The 16406-nt window shown below is 41.6% G+C and overlaps 1 protein-coding gene across 5 annotated transcripts in view; it reads left to right on the top strand.

Moving 5' to 3' along the window:
• The first annotated feature begins 1009 nt into the window (after positions 1 to 1009).
• Positions 1010 to 16406, top strand: part of WWP1 (WW domain containing E3 ubiquitin protein ligase 1) — a 60210-nt gene continuing 44813 nt past the window's right edge. For 2 of the 5 annotated variants that reach the window (XM_048938685.1, XM_048938688.1), the window contains exon 1: positions 1011 to 1418. The gene's annotated coding sequence lies outside the window, so the exon portion shown is untranslated. Of the gene's footprint in view, positions 1465 to 16406 lie in introns of all 5 variants that reach the window. The other 3 variants (XM_048938689.1, XM_048938686.1, XM_048938690.1) reach the window with 3 other exon arrangements.

Below are 16406 nucleotides of genomic sequence, written 5' to 3'. Positions count from 1 at the left end.
TGGTGCAGAACCTGTCCCCAATCCCCACCCGCCCATCTCCTGTCGCTGTCACACAGAGCAGAGCTCAGCGCTGCCCCTCCACTCCCTGTGAGGAGCTGCAGCCACCATCATTCCTCCCCTCAGCTCCTCTGCTCTGTGCTGAGCACACACAGGTACCCCAACTGCTCTTCATACACCTTGCCCTCAGATCCTTCCCCATCTCCACAGCCCTACAGCCCTCCTTTGGCTGCCTAATAGCTCCGATATTGTGGTGCCCATACCTGCACCCAGCGCTTGAGATGAGGCTGCACCAGGCAGAGCTGAGTGGGACGCTCCGTTTGAGAAGCCCAGTCTAAGATATTTCTTTAACTTGACAGAACATCATCTTTCCCAAACTTTGTGCTTCTCCTACAAATCCTGCATAAAGAATGATTAGTTTGGAAAGTAGAACTTCTATCTGCTTGCTTCCCTTTTGTTTCCTGAAGGAATCCACGCGTCCAAATCAGGCTATTGGCACTCATGTTGTTTCTCAGAAACAACAAAACTGCTGGCAGTCACTTCAGGGTCTCACACTGCAAGCTTTTGTTCTATGCAATTAACAGCAGCGCTGGGCGTTGTGACAGATCCTCAGAGGCCTTGTTTACACCCCGCAGCCTGTGTTATCACCACGCTAGCAGCACGCTGTATGCTATATGGTGTGAAGAAGCTAAGCGGCCCCTCAGCCTCATGCACGGGGGCAGCGCAGGCCCCCGTGAGCAGCCTCACGCCCAGCCCAGCGCAGAGTCCGAGGTGCCGTGCAGGAAGGGGAACTCGCACCGCCCTGGTGCTCCTGTCAGCTACCTTCCCCTCCGAGCTTGCTCCCGAGTTGGGACGTGAAGGGAAGGAGCCCAGCCGGGCAGGTCCCGGAAGCAGCCGCCTCCGTTTTATCGCTCGCAGAGCTGATGGGTGCGCCGGCCCCGCACCTCCCGGAGCCCTCTCGGGGCAGGCGATTTAACCACAGTCACCCTTATCCGGCCAGCGCACGCCGCGCACGGACACCACCTCCGTGCTGGAGCGCGGCTCCTCCTCCCCGCGCGGAGCGGCTGATTCAGCGCGCCCGGCTCTCTCCCCGCCGCAGCGCCCGACTTGGTTCAGCCCGGGGCAGGCGCTCACAATAAGCCCTGTCCCCTTGGAAGAGCCTCGCTTCAGCCTCTCCTTTCTCCCTCCCACTGCCGCTGCGCACTGCTTGGCTCCGGCTGGGCCCGGGCGGCGGAGGAGGCTCCACGAGTTCCTGCTCCCGGGCCCGGGGCGCGCACACGGGGCTGTCCGGCCGGCGGGTGCGCGCAGGGGGTGCCGTGCGCGATCCTCCGATGCCGCGGTGAGATGGCATCATCCTGCGCGGCGGAGCGCGGCGCGGAGGGGTGAGCAGCCGGCGGGAGAGAAAGGAGAAGGAGAAAAAGGTGCGTGGAGGAGGCGAGGGCAGCAGCTGGGAGGCTGCGAGCCACGGTACGGAACGAAACGGTGCCGCAGCCGTTCCGCCGTGCGGTCTGGGCCGGTCTGAGGAGGAGAACGGCCGCAGCTTTCCTGTTTCTCCGCGTCCGCAGCGGGGAAGCGGGGGCTGGGGGCTGCCCTGTCACGGCGCGGCGGGAGGAGGGCGATGGGCGTGGGGGTAAAATGGCGAAGGGCGCCGCGCCGAGCGCTCGCTCCGGCTTTCCGGCGTTAACCCGTCGTAGCCCCGCGCCCTGCTGCAGGGCGGCGGAGGGGCACGGCGGCTCCCGCTTTCCCCTCGGTGCTGGCAGTGTCTGTGGAGAGCCCCCCAGCCCGGCCTGTCGGCGGAGGGAGCGGGATGCCGCTGTCAGCCGGGCACCGCGTTCCTTCTGTCCGAGGGCTGAGCCCCGCCGCTGTCAGCGCCCGTCTGGGATGGAAGAGAGGAGTGGGGGGAAGGTGGTGTAACGGCCGGTTTCACCTTAGTGGGGTGGGACTGAGGAGGAGGGCGAGGAGCTGGAGGAGCACTGCCCCTCACAGCGAGCCGCTGTCACCTTCCTGCGTGCGCGCCGGGAGAGGTCACCGCTCGGCTTTGGCTGTGAGCACGGCTGGGGCCTCCGCGTGTGCGTTCAGCTGAGCGGGCTGTGTGAGCGTCAGGCCTCAGAGGACCTGTTTGTGCCACTTATCTTTCTTCGTGTTGTGGCATGAGATGTTACAACTTGGTGTCACTGCTTGTTTACCTGTTGTTTTTGTTTGTTTGTTTGTTTGTTTTTTGGGAGGGGGGTAGGAGTCTTACATTTGGAACAGGACCAGTTCTCAGCCAAGTTAAAGCAGGGTGTTCTACCTCTGCTTCCAGATCTGCGTGTTGTTTAAACTGTACATCAGAGAAAAAAGGACTGAATGCCATCTGATTTTTAAGGGGAGCTCTCCAGTGTTTGCATGAAACAAAAAGTGCTTTTCGTATGTCAGCTGTGTTTTCACATGGGACCTCTGTCATATTGAAAATTCTGTCCAGGTTGTGCAAGTTTACTGTCTAGTAAGCCAATTTTATTACTGTCACTAACCCCAGATGGCTGGGTTATTTATAAATGTATGCTTGAAAGACAATACTGCCATGGTAGTGTCTCCCCTTAATTTAGTTTAATCTTTCTTTTTTTAAAGTGATTAGTGATTGACTGTGATAATTCTTCATTAACTTGGGCTGCTTTTTTTATGTGTCCGCTGCATTTTGTATGGTTTGCCATGTTGGTAGAGGTTCACACTGAATAATTATTTTAATTGAGTAAAAGTTAAGAAATTTCAGTAGAAAATATCTGAGGATTTTTCTTCCATTTGAGAAACATTTAGCAGTTGTAAAAGCATAGCTTATCTGAAAACTTGAGGCGCTTTCAGATGGGGCAACTGGAAATGTTTCCAGCTGATGATGCTTGTAAAACTGCTTAGAATCCTTTTATCACTTTGATGTGTGTTTTAGTTCTTAAGAATAAAGATGTGATTTTTGTAAATGCATGTAGCTCAAATAGCTTACCATTATTTTTTCAGTGATACTGTAGGATAATTCCCTTAAATACATAATAATGCCTGAAAACATGAAAGCAATTTTATGTACCTGGGACACGTTTAATCTGTCAGCATGGAACAGCTTGCTACTGAAAGAGTGTAAATTCATTTTGTTGGAAAGATGATTTACATTTGTTGTTGAACATCAGTGAACAAAACATTGTGAGTTTATATGTTCTTGTTTAAGGATTGTCAATAAAGTTAAAATAATCACCTATCTGAAGGTGCTTCTTAAATCTTGGGAGTACTCACAGAGTTCAGAGCCAATTTAATTGCCTAATTCCTTGGAAGGAAGAGAAATGTTAGCTAGTTCTGTTGCTCGACCTTTTCCATTTCACGTGAAATTGAGAACTTTGGTAAGTTGAAATTGCTATGCATTTCCCTGTTTTTTATTTATTTATTTTTATCTGAGAAGAATGTACCTAGGAAAGGAGATTCTTCTTTTTCCACCTGACTCTTCTTTGTTCCCAAAAACCAGTATCTATCACAGGAAGTTGGTATTGCATTCAGCTTTTTCATGCTTCGGAATCCTTACACTGTTAAAACACTAGATTGGAAATTTAAGAAAAAAAAAAAAGACAACTAATGACTTAACAATTTCCAATTAATAAATATGGCATACTGTTTATTCACTTAAACAAAACTGTTAGCTTAAAACCAAAGGACTAACAAAAAATACGTGTGTCCACTTGCTAAAATGCAAAACTTGAAGTGGCTCGGAGGGGGAATGAATTGAGTGATGGATGAATGCGGGCACCTGTGTGTGTATCATGCCTTCCTTCAAGTTGTGCTTAAGTGACTCTTGGAAGTTACTTTCAGTTAGGGTAAAAATATTTTCTTTCTTTATAAAGACTGAAGAGAAGGGATAAATATGTCATTATCTTTTGAGCTAGGTTAGTACTCTGCTTACCTACTTCTGCACCTCAATTAAAAAGTGTCTTCTGAGCTCTTAACAAATTGCTTAAGACTCTTAAGTCAGTAGATAAGCTGCTCCAGTGTGCCTTCCGGAATAAAAGTTTGTAAATTGGGGGCAGGGTGGCAGTGTTGTTCTGCGGTTTCTGTGGTAGTGTCAGATTAAGCAAATCATGTCGTTTTTGCTGTCATTATGAGTCTTGTAAACTAGAACTGCCAAACTTCCTTTGAATTCTGAGTTAAACTGCAGCCAGTGACGTTCTTTAATTGTTTTGGTCTGTGTACAAATATAAAGAACAGGGACTGGTTTTATCCAACACTGCCTTTAAAAGTTTGTTTCTTTGCATCTGTAGGCTTTTTTCTTTATCTGTAAGTGTTAGTTCAGATTTAGGATAATCTGTTGATCTTCTCAGGTAATGACCCAAAAAAATCATACGTGAGGACCATTGCACATTTCAGAGATCTTACTTCTGTTTTCTCAAAGGGTCATGGTTTGGCTGAAGGGGAAATCTCCTTTTCCCAATCATCAGGAATTGAAGTGATCCAGGAGAAGCATTCTAAGGGCTTTCAGAACAGCCCTTTTAGCATGTAGAGCAGATCTTTTGAGTGATGTACCTTTTTTTTTCTTTTTTTTTTTTTTTTTTTTCATACAGAACACCAACATAGTTTTTCTTGTTTGTTTGTTTTTCCTTAAAATTTACTACAGTAGCTTTTAAGGGAAAGGGTTTTTTTTTTTTTTTTTCCTTTGTTTTTATTCATTTTCTCTAAGTGGAAAGTTCTAATTACTGCTTTTTGATGTGTGATTTTACTGTTTTTGAGGACTTAATAGTGTAACCAGGACAGAGTTGAGCTCTTTCTTTCTTGCTTTCCTAATGCTGCTTACAGATGAATGCTATGGACTCCAGGGAAGTTATGAACTGTCAGAATGGTTGAAGTGATGTCACAGTCATACACTGGGAGTGTGTTGTGGTGGTTTTGTTTTGTTTCTTTTTTCCTTCCTTTTAACATTTCAGGGAAGTCCTTGTGTTATGTGTAGGTCTTGGTAGCTACTAGACAAGTGGAATGTGGTGTGAAGTAATTTCTGATTGTAGATTTGCGTGAGCACATACTGCTGTGGTTCTGTAACAATAGATAGGTGGCAGACAAGCCACCGTGCTCATTCCCTTGCTCCTTAGTCAATTTTGAGGGTTATGTAAGTTTCTCATGTAATGTAAAGTTTGATAATTTAACATTATCATAGAATCATTTGAATTTGAAGAGTCTGTTAAAGATCATTTAGTCCAACTCCCCTGCGATGAACAGGGACACCCAGCCCTTCCAGCCTGATCTTGAATGTCTCCAGGGATGGGACGCACACCATCTCTCTGGGCAACCTGTGGCAGTGCCCCACCACTCTTACTGTAAAAACACCTTCCTCATTATATCAAATCTAAATCTGCCTACTTTACTTTGAAACCATTTCCCCATGCCTTGTCACAGCACACCCTGCTAAGGAGTCTGTCCCCTTCTTTCTTACAGCTTTAGATACTGAATGGCTGCTCCTCAGAACCTTCTCTTCTCCAGGCTAAGCAGCCCCAGCTCTTTCAGCCTGTTCTTATAGGAGTGATATTCCATTCTGTGAATTATTTTTGTGGCCCTCCTGTGGGTGTGCTCCAACAGGTCTGCATCTCTCCCATACTGAAGTGTTGTTTTATAAGGGCTTTTGACTAGAATAAAGTCTTTAGTAGAAGTTGGAATTAATTTTGTTTAACAAAGCAGATTGTCTGCTTGGGCTTCTGATTTTTGTTTTGCATTTTTTATCATTTATCTTATTACTGGAATATGTTAAAGATGTTAGTGTTCATTGAATCATAGAATCCTTAGAGTTGAAAGGGACCTTTTAAAGGTCATCTAGTACAACTCCCCATAGTTCTACTTCAAGTGACTAGAGTCTGAACATACTTAACCAGTTCATAGAAGACCTGAAGACCTTTTGACATCCTCGCTGTCAGGGACATTAACTTGCAGTTATGCAACTATTTGCTAGTAAGTTTTTTCTTCTCTAGTAAAAATTCATCCTCTGAAGTCTAAAGCAAAGAATTTTTCATTGCCTGAAAGCAATTTTGAATGAGTCCTCTAAATGTAATATTCTGTGCCTAACAAGACTAGCACATTTTCTTGATCCATCTTAGATATAAATGGCACAGCGTACAAAGAAACACTCATAGCTGATGTTTTCAAGTGAGAATGAAGTACAAAATTGTTCTGTTTTTTTTTTTTTTTTTCTGTTAGAAATTCAGAGTTAACAATAATATTTTGCTCCATTTGTTTGTTTTATTTCTTTTTACACTTTCAAGCTTCATCACTTTGTAACCTGAAGTAGGCATGAGAGAGCTCTTGTCTGTGCTTCTGTGATACAGAGGAGAATGATGAAAGTGTATTTTGCACACGTTTCTAGCTTCTGGGGCTTTTAACCAAGATTTTTTTTTTTTTTTTACTGAAAACATTTTAATGGAGCAGCAGATTAGCAGTGCAGTCCTTTAAAACAAACAACAACAAGCAGATGAAACCTTTCCTTTATTTCTCTTATACTTGGCTGAAACATATGAGAGAGCTTGGGCTGTATATACATTTAATGTAGTCAGTGATACTTCTGTATGAATCAAACAAATAAGCTATAGTTTTAAAACAGTGGAAAGCAAACAGGAAGTACAGTGTTACTAATCTGTGAAATTGCACAATACACTCAGGCATCAGAGCTGAAGAAAGAACACACGTCCAGTTTTGAAACACAGTGCTTGGTTTTTCTTTTTTTTTTTACTATTTTTACTGACCTTGTTTTTACTGACTGGTATAATGAATTAACTTTTGTGTTCTTTACTGTGCACGTTGACATTAAAGTATCTGTGCATAAGCATAACAGTCAAAAAGTAAAACATAAGAGGAAAGCTAAAATGAAGAGCAACAGGATTGCCACGTTTCCCTTTTCCCCTCAGGATAGAAGTGTGGGAGCTGCTTTTCCTTAAATTTCAGTTCTCTTTATACTCCCTTTCTTCCACCCCTCCCTTTTTCTTTTTTTTTTCCTTCTCACTTTCAGTTGCTGTCTTACAGTATCTTGTCAAAAAATGAGCACTGCATTATTAAGGGTTCTGGAAAGCTTTCTGTCTAAATAGATTGGATAAAGTGTGTTTTTTGACTTCTAGATGCAAGTTACAAGGATACAAAAAAATTAAGTCTTGAAAATCTGGTAGAAGGTCAATGTAATTTGCTTGTCGTTTACAAATAAAAAGTAATAAATAAAAATATCCCTATCTGCCTGCCTTGTAAGAAGTTGCTGCCAAAACTGGTTTGCCATGAAATGGTGAGTGAAACTGCCTTTTGTAAACACTATGGTATGGAAACCTAGCTGGGGGCTTAGATTGTAGTGTGGCAGAAAGCCTGTTTAGAGTATGGTAACTTATATTCTTCTCTTAGGGAAAGGGATTTTAAAAGTTAACTGGCAAAATCTGAAAGTGTTGAGATTATTTTTTGAATAATGAAAGTGGGAACTTCAGAAGGTCATAATGGGCTAGCTTAATGATTATCAGCACTTTTGTGTTAGCATAGGAGACCCAGCATGTGCTGGAAGGAGTAGGTGGGAATATTCATTAAAATGGAGTGTAAATAGAATATTTAGTAATAAAAGCCTGACATGGTTATAGATTATTGTATCAAAACATCTGATTAGGAATGAACTAGAATGCAAGTGTTGGAAAGTGTTAGGAATATGACATACATTAGCTTGCATGCTATTTTTATATTGGTTTTGTAAGCTTATTTAGAAACTGCTAAATATTACTGTAGTATGGTGGTTGGCCTTGGTATTATTTGGGGACCTTCTTGCTTTAAATCTTGTCACAGGTGGTCTGTTGTGCTTCTTGGTTATTTGTATTGAGAATTTGAGTAGGGTTGTCTATCAGGAAGTAATTGTTAGAAGATACATTTGGGTTGACTGATGTATGATTCAAAATCACGGAGTCATTAAGGTTGGAAAGAGCCTCTAAGGTCATCTAATGTAACAGTTCACCTTCCACCTATATTGCCCACTAAACCTGTCCCTAAGTACTGCATCTACACATTTCTTGAACACTTCCAAGCATGGTGACTCCACCAACTTCCCTGAGCAGCATGTTTCAATACTCACCACTTTTTTTAGGAAGAAATTTTTCCTAATAGTCAACCTGAAAATCCCTGGATGCAACTTGAGGCCATTCCCTGTTGTCATTAGTTACCTTGGAGAAGAGGCCAACACCCACCTTGCCACAACGTCCTTTCAGGTTGTAGTTGAGAGCTTTAAGGTCTCCCCTGAGCCTTCTCTTCTCCAGACCAAACAATCTCAGTTCCTTCAGCTGCTCCTCAAAGGACTCATGTTCCAGACTTTTCACAGCTTCACTAGACGTTCTCCAGGGCCTTAATTTCTTTCTTGTAGTGAGGTGCCCAAAACTGATTGCAGTACTTGAGGTGTGACCTCACCACAGGGGTTGATCACCTCCGTAGTGCTGCTGCCTGCTCCATTTCTGATGTAGGCTGGGTGTCAGTGACCTTTCTGGCTCCTGGGCGTGCTGCTGACCCATGTTCAGCCAAGTATTGACAAACACCCCCACATCCTTTTCCTCTTTGCAGTTTTCCTGCCACTCTGCCCAAAGAATGTAGCATTGCATGGGGTTGTTGTGACCAAACTGCAGTACCTGGCACCCGGTATCGTTCAACTTCATCCCATTGGCCTTTGCCTGGCAATCCAGGCTGTCCAGATCCCTCTGAGTGGCCTTGCTACCTTCAGACAGCTGAACGCTACCTCCTTAACTTAGTGTCATTTGCAAACTTACTGAGGGTGCACTGAATTCTCTCACCTAGATCATCTATAAAGATATTTAAATATAGAAATGATTGTTATATAATCACGGAGAGTATCTGTTGCTAAATAATAGTTGTTTCAATAAAAAGATGATAGGCATTAAGTCCAGGACATTAACTAATTATGTCTAAATACTTCCTATGAGGAAGTTATTTTAGGCTGCCTGTTATTCTAGACTGCCCACTACAGTCTTTTTTTTTTTTTTTTTTTTTTTCCAACTGCCTGGGTCAGCCTGCTGTCAGAAGATTTTGGTGTACTTGCCTATGTTCAGTAAATCTATTATCTATAGCTTGCTTCAGTTTCAAACCTTGAAAGGCGATAAGAAAGCAAAATCAGAGGAAATAAATCTTATGTACAAAGGCATACTGTTTGGGCCTATTTTTCTATGTACTTGAAAATTATGTTTCAAGCACTTTCCTCTCAGAAGGTAAGAATATTTTTTTCAGATGTTGATTGACACCACTTCTCCCAGCTTAAACAGCTGATTTTCTGAAGTTTGATATAGAAAGTATAGGAATAGAATAGAGAGTAAAACAGGTAACTATCTGTGCAACCGGTGCAACATCCGTACAACATCTCAAATTAATGTTTTGTGTATTTTTTTGATCATTTCTGATGCATAGCCTTTTCTCAAATAATATATAGTAGAACTGAGAAAGTACAAGGGGGCAACAATAATGACTCACTACTATGGATGAAGACTGAGTGGAATGACTGAGGATTCTTAATGTTCTTCAGGCTGGAAGAAAGATAATGCATCATGGCTGATACAAACAATGGTGTGGTTGATTAGTTCCTTTTCCGGTACTTTTTAGAAAAAAACAAAACAACCAGAAAAAGGCCACATGAAACAGCAGTGATAAGCACTAGTTTCAAAACAGAACAGCTGTTCTTCAAAAAACTTGTAGCTTAGGTGTGCAACTTGTTACTGTAGATGTAAAGTCTGTGTGGTATTATGAAATACCTTGTGCACATTTTAGTCTATTGTGAGGTAGCTCAGGGCAATATATTGCTGTCTTTGAAGCTTTACACCGTATATTTACAATTAGAAATTTATGTCTGTAAAGTTTTTTTTTTGACTTGGGAAGCCATCCAGAGGAACCTGAACAGGCTGGAGAAGTGGGCCCATATGAACCTAATGAGGTTCAGTAAGGCCAAGTGCAGGGTGCTGCACTTGGGTCAGGGCAATCCCACGTGTTTATAAAGACTGGGGGAAGATCTCCTTGACAGTAGCCCTGCAGAAAAGGACTTGGAGGTCCTGGTGCATGAGAAGCTGGACATGAGCCAGCAGTGTGTGTTTGCAGCCTGGAAGGTCAACTGTTCTGGGTTCTGGGTTGCGTTTAAAAAAAGGGTGGCCAGCAGGGAGAGGGAGGTGATTGTTCCCCTCTTCTCAGCTCTTGTGAGGCCCCATCTGCAGTACTGCGTCCAGGTCTGGGGCCCCCAGTACAGGAAGGACGTGGAGCTCTTGGAGCGGGCCCGGAGGAGGGCCACTAAGATGATCAGGGGGCTGGAGCACCTCTCCTGTGAGGAAAGATTGAGGGAACTGGGCTTGTTCAGCTGGGAAAAGAGAAGGCTCCAGAAAGACCTCATTGTGGCCTTCCAGTTCTTGAAGGGAGCATATAAACAGGAGGGGGAATGGCTCTTTATGGTTAGGTGTTAAGCAGAAGTTTTTCACACAGAGTGTGGTAAAGCACTGGAACAGGCTGCCCAAGAAGGTTGTGGATGCCCCATCCCTGGAGGCATTCAAGGCCAGGCTGGATGTGGCTCTGGGCAGCCTAGTCTGGTGGTTGTGACCCTGCACATAGCAGGGGGATTGAAACTCGGTGATCATTGTGGTCCTTTTCAATCTAGGCCATTCTATGATTCATGATTGATTGCTTGGCTTGATGTCTCTTTCAAGGGATCTAACTGGGAGTATGACTCTGGGATCAGGGCTGGTCATAGGAGAATGTCCTTAGGAAAATCTTTAAGTTCGTGTTTTTCTGAGAGAGCAGAAATTGCTATACTGATTAAGGAAATACAGGTTTGTGAAAAAGGAGCAGTTAATGTGCAAATTCTATTACAAAGAGCCCTCAGCTTCTCAGAAAATCACTTAGTACTTTAATTATCTGCATTTATGAATTGAGAAGATTCGCAGCAAAAAGGTTGTGTTGACCATGCTATGAAAGTTTAGGTTATCTGGAAAAGAGGAGCTTCAAAGCTTTTCCCTTGTCACTCCACTGCCTCTCATATCTCTCTTCAGAAGTTCCCCTAAAATGAACATGAATGGTAGGAATGATTTGGAAATTGACTTCCTTTAGTTGGATGACCTTTGCCTTGCAGTGTTTGTAGTCACTAAATGGAAGTTTTCAAGGCAGTGGTGTCCACCAGCGTTAGCTAGTAATGTTTGCAGGTTTTATAACGTAGTTTTCTGCTTTGTATCAGGAAGGGTACTTCTGCTTATGAGAGTGTTTTTGCATTCTTCTGTGCTCCGTTTTCTCTGTTGAAGTATAAATGAATATTTGTAACAATTTTGCTACAAAATTGAAGTTGTTTTCACATAGTCCACTGATTCTTTTGTAGCTTTGAATTAAATTTGATGTCGAATGTATTGATGTGGTTCACTACTTACCCTTAAGAATTCAAGCTTTGGGATCTTCTGGTAGGCCTTGTATGAGTCAATTTCATGCTCTCAAACTTGTAGCTTTAGTGTGATGACAGGTGCTCTTAAAGCAGTTAAATTTTGGAATTGGGTTATGTCAGAATCACCCTGGAAAATAATTAGCAGAAGCAGGCAGCTCTGCTTTAATAACTAAGAGTTTTTGTTACCTGAGCACCTTACTAAGGGTTGTGTTGAATCCTCCAGCACTTTAAAGACTGCATGGCTTCTGAAAGACTAGGGGACAGTGGTTAGCTTAGAGATATGAGGCTGTAATAGGTAAGACTAGTGGGATATGTGCTGGGAATTGGGACATGTTGAGATGGATAGCTGAAAAGATGTTTGCATAGCATGTTATAAAAAGCATACTGGAGAAAAGAGTGGGAACTTGGAGTGAATTCTACTTACACCTTTTGGAGCTATTTTTTGAGGTGTAGTTACTGAGGAGAGGTGCAGCACATCAAACTCTTATTGGCAAAAGATGTGCAGAGATCCTGTCTACCATTTCAACCTTTAAACTTGAGGCTGATTCTCTTCTCCTCTTCTCTGAATATTGACTGATTGTCTTTCATTGACTTAGCAAAACAAAGGGGAAACTGGGAAATATCTGTTTTGTGAGACAACATTAATGCATTTCTTGTACCGGGTATTGCTTAATCATGGTTTCTTTATGACCTGACAAAAGCAAGGGGAAAGAAATGATGAGGGCACAACAGAGCAACAAAAAGCTCTTGATCAGTGTTATTTTATGTTCCTTTGGAATTTTTTTGTAAGTTCTACTGTGACTGCAATAGACATGTTTACACTAGTCACGGTTATTGTGACTAATAAGGTCGTGGTGATAGGCAGGAATTGTAGTGAGTGGATTTTGTAAGCTATCCTGGCACTCTTGGTATGTGTCAGGCTGCCTGCCTACTCTGAAGCCTGTACTTCTCCATTTTCCGTATTGCTGTAATACACAGAGCTAGATTATATATTGGAGTGCCTATGTTTAACTGTGGGCAAGTTTTCGTTTTGCCAGTTCTAAACATGACTAATATTTTAGGGCTGTATTCTAATATATTACTTTACTTTTCTGTTGATGCAAGTCTGATATACAGTAACTTATTTCCACCATAAGGATTCTCCGTAGTGGAGGGCAACCTGGAGAATTGTATCATCGAAGCATAGAATGGTTTGGGTTGGAAGGCACTTTTAGGATCATTTAGTTCCAGCCCCCCTGCTATAGGCAGGGACACCTAATAAGCAGTCTGTTATGTATGTGGTGCTCTGACAGTTGTGGGGGCCATTCATTTGAACATTAAAATGAGGGTAAAAATACTCTTCTCTGATTTCTTGACATGTGTTGTAACTTCTGTTCTATTCAAACAACATGGAAGCTGTTTACTCTAGTTGTCTCACCTCTGTGCATGTGGGCCTAACTAATACACAGAGGAGGCACTGTGATGTTTTTTGTCATGGCATTATCGTGATTGTGATTCACAAGCACAGTGTGCCCTAAGTATCTGATCAAATAAGTTGTTCTGTGTACAGTGAAAGTGGGTTTCATACAATTTTTTACGTCCTCGGTTGTTTTCTCCCTCTGCTGTTCTAGACCTTTTTACTTGTAAAAATATCCAGCTTAGATTGAGTAAACTTGTGTCTGTGATGGCCTTTGAGTCAGGCAATGCCGATAACTTCAGTTGGTGCTGCAGTCCTTTGCTCAGCAAGCACAGGAAATTCTTTTTCCTCTGCCTGGCTGTTGATTTTCTTGAAGCTCCTGGAAACCAGGTGTATCAGAGGGCATTACTTTGCAGTTTAATTTAACTGGATCTGGTGGTGAACAGATGCATTTAGAGGGATGGAGGTGAAAGGAAGAGTGGGAAGAAGTGATTGGACAGTATGAGTCATACATGTGATGTTTGCTTGGGAAACCAGGCTAAAAAAGGTTTCTGCCAGAGAGCTGCTAGTCTAAGTATAAGACAAAACAGAACAGGCAGACATGTGCAGTGGAATCACAGTCTGTGATTTGTTTAGACCTCTTGCATAACATTCTCAAAAGCAGGTTTTGTAAACCTCTGTACTGAATTTTTTTCTTAGACCTGAATATGAGGCTGGCAATGTATTGCAGTTAATGCATAGTTCCAGCATAGAATCATAGAATGGTTTGAGTTGGAAGAGACGTTAAAGACCATCTAATTTTAAGCCCCCTGCAGGAGCAATCTAAAGCAGTGGTCAGTGAACGTATGTGGAAAATTACCGAAGATGCAATATTTTTAGGCGTAGCTTGCTCTCCATGCTTTTATCTAACCTGATGTTTGAAGAGGAGTGGTAGTTTGCTTTACAGTTCAGATCTGTGTAGATATGCTGTAATGCTGGTAACTTGGAACTTAATAAAAAAATATTTGCAATTTATTTGAAATGTTGGAGCATCTTTGGAGAAGCCTTTAGCTGCCAAGAACTGCTGCCTTGTCCTGCTGTCAAGGCTTTATGGACTCTGAGCAGCAGACTGCCAAAGCTGAAATTCTACTAATGTTGGAGCATCAGTTGTAAGGAAGCTGGTGGCATCTCCCCAGTAGTACACTCTGGGCTCGGGCTTGGTGCAAACAGGACATATAGTGAATGTATGGTTTATGAGTGAATGTTTAGTGCTAGGATCACCCTTAGTGGACTTAAAAGAGTCCGGTGTTCAGTATTAGAATAGAATGTATCCTACAGTTACAGATGTTTTGAAACAATTGTTCTGCCTTGTTCCCTGGATTGATACGTTTGTATAGTTAACGTCTACAAGTCTGATAGAATACTGCTGCATTTACTGTGTTAACTTCTTAAACAGTAATGGTCTTGGGTTCTTGTTTTTTAATTTTTATCTACATATGCTCAAAATTCAGCGATACCCAAGGAATCAGAGAAGCCATTAAAAAGTAAAAGTTTGTAGTAAAGGCATCTGCAAGAGTCTTGTCTTTGTAAGTTTCTGAGTATTGTGTTAAACACTTGAAAGTTGTTTGTTTTCCATTTTAGCAACTGGTATCCTTTTTTTTTTTTTTAAGTGTAGGTCTGCATGTCTGTCAGTATTTGTTTGACTGAAGTTTAAAGTTCAAGTGCCACAGAACAGAATATGTTGCTCAGCAAGGGATGAGTGCCGTATTACAGTATTGTTCTAAAAGTACTGTGATGGTGTGCTTTCCCTGTGTGCTGAGAATTCGAGCCAGTACTCTTAGCAGTGTTATTTTAAATGGTCACTGGAAATCTGATTTTGTTGCCTACTTTGCCTACTGTTTAAACGCTGACTCAAGCTACGGCTAGTACTTATTAAAATGCTTTTGCAAGTGCTACTTAATAGAAAAGAACCACTTAATGCTGCTCACTGCATCTTACAAGTTTCCAAGTTAATTGTTAAAAATCTCTATTCAATGGTCTTGTGCGTTTCTTTTTTTTTTTTTTTTTTTTTTTTTTTTTTTTTTTTTTTTTTTTCTACTTTCAGTTGTGTCCCAGATCTGCAGCTACAATCATCTTCGCATGGACTCATAAATTTAACAATCACTTCAGTGCATATTGTCACAGAAGTTTGGACTGCCATAGTCATAAAAACTGATGGAGAATGTGCATGTTACGTGTTTAGAGTGATGTTAAGATTCCAATCTTAAATATTGTTTATTTTTTAATGTACAGTTTTCTCATGTGCTTCTGTGATAGATTATTAAAATATTCCCTCTCCTCCCAAACAAAACAAAAAAACCTACTAGATAGTTTAGGTGGAAAACTCGAAGACAAAATTATTCATAGGGTGGAAGTTGAAGGTAGTAAAGGTGAAAACAGTGAAAAAATAATGCACAGTAAAAATAGTATGTGATTGAACTTAAGCAGATGGAAAAGTACTGTGATTGGGAATTGGTAATTTGTACTGGGACCAAAGCAGAACATCAAAAGACAAGGAATTTAACATATTCTGTGAAGAATGTGCAACATTTCAATGTTCTAGAACAGATCTGTTGAGTTAAATTGGCAGAATGTAAGCCTTTCAAAGTGAAGAAGTTGGATTAGAAAGCAAAGGTTAGAGCTGTTTGTGTAATTTGGACCTTGCTTTCCTTGTGTATGCCAAGTAGGAGTTAATTAAAGTTAATAAAATTAATTAGTTATATGTGAAAAGGAGGATTATAAAACAATGTGTGCATATCTTAAAATCAGGCACCCTATTGAAAGGAATCAAGACTTATTATTAAGTATTTTGACTGAAGATATCCTTGGATATAGTTTCTAGCTGAAGCTTCTGTTCACTGGAGGTCAGTTTTTCCCCCTCACGTATACAAATATAGTATTAGTTAATAAAAGTTATTACTTTGTCTTGTCATCTGTCTCTAGCCTGTATCTCTAGTCTGTCCTTACTTGCCATATATATTTGGTCAGAAATGGGAATGGAATTGCTGACCTTTTAATTAGCCTGTACTAGATCTTGACAATTCAGAGGCTTATTAAATGGAAAAGGATTTTTTAAGTTTTTAAGAAGTGAAGAACAACAAATGAATTTTGTCACAAACAGCAAGCAGAAAATTAATAGTTCTCAGATGGCCTGTTAGCATTTATGGAAGATATCCCTTACTGATAAGCATAATCTTTCCATTATGACTTAGAGTAGCAAGCATGCTTGTGGAGTAGCAAGCATGCTTGTGGAGCTCAGGGAAGTAAAACTTGGACTTTAAAACTCTGTATTTCCCTAGGTGCAAGTAATGTCACAATTTTAGTTTATGACCAAAGCTATGCATTTAGGGAGTGCCAGTACTTAGACTATTTTGGTGTTGGCTGTAGGTAGGACAAGAGATGTTGGGATAATCTTTTATTGGCTGTTCTGCTCTGTTTAATAAAGGCTAACATGTTTTTGTGTGTTATGCAGACCATTCTCCAGATCTGAAACAAAAATGTCAAACTTGGGAGTTGAATATTAAAGAACAGTTGTGAATTTAGTTAGGAATGCACTAGAGAGAGACTTGAGAGTGAAAATAC

The sequence above is a fragment of the Lagopus muta genome, chromosome 3 (assembly GCF_023343835.1).
Source record: "Lagopus muta isolate bLagMut1 chromosome 3, bLagMut1 primary, whole genome shotgun sequence".
In the NCBI taxonomy this organism is placed as follows: Eukaryota; Metazoa; Chordata; class Aves; order Galliformes; family Phasianidae; genus Lagopus; species Lagopus muta.
This window is presented reverse-complemented; position numbering and strand designations above follow the sequence as displayed.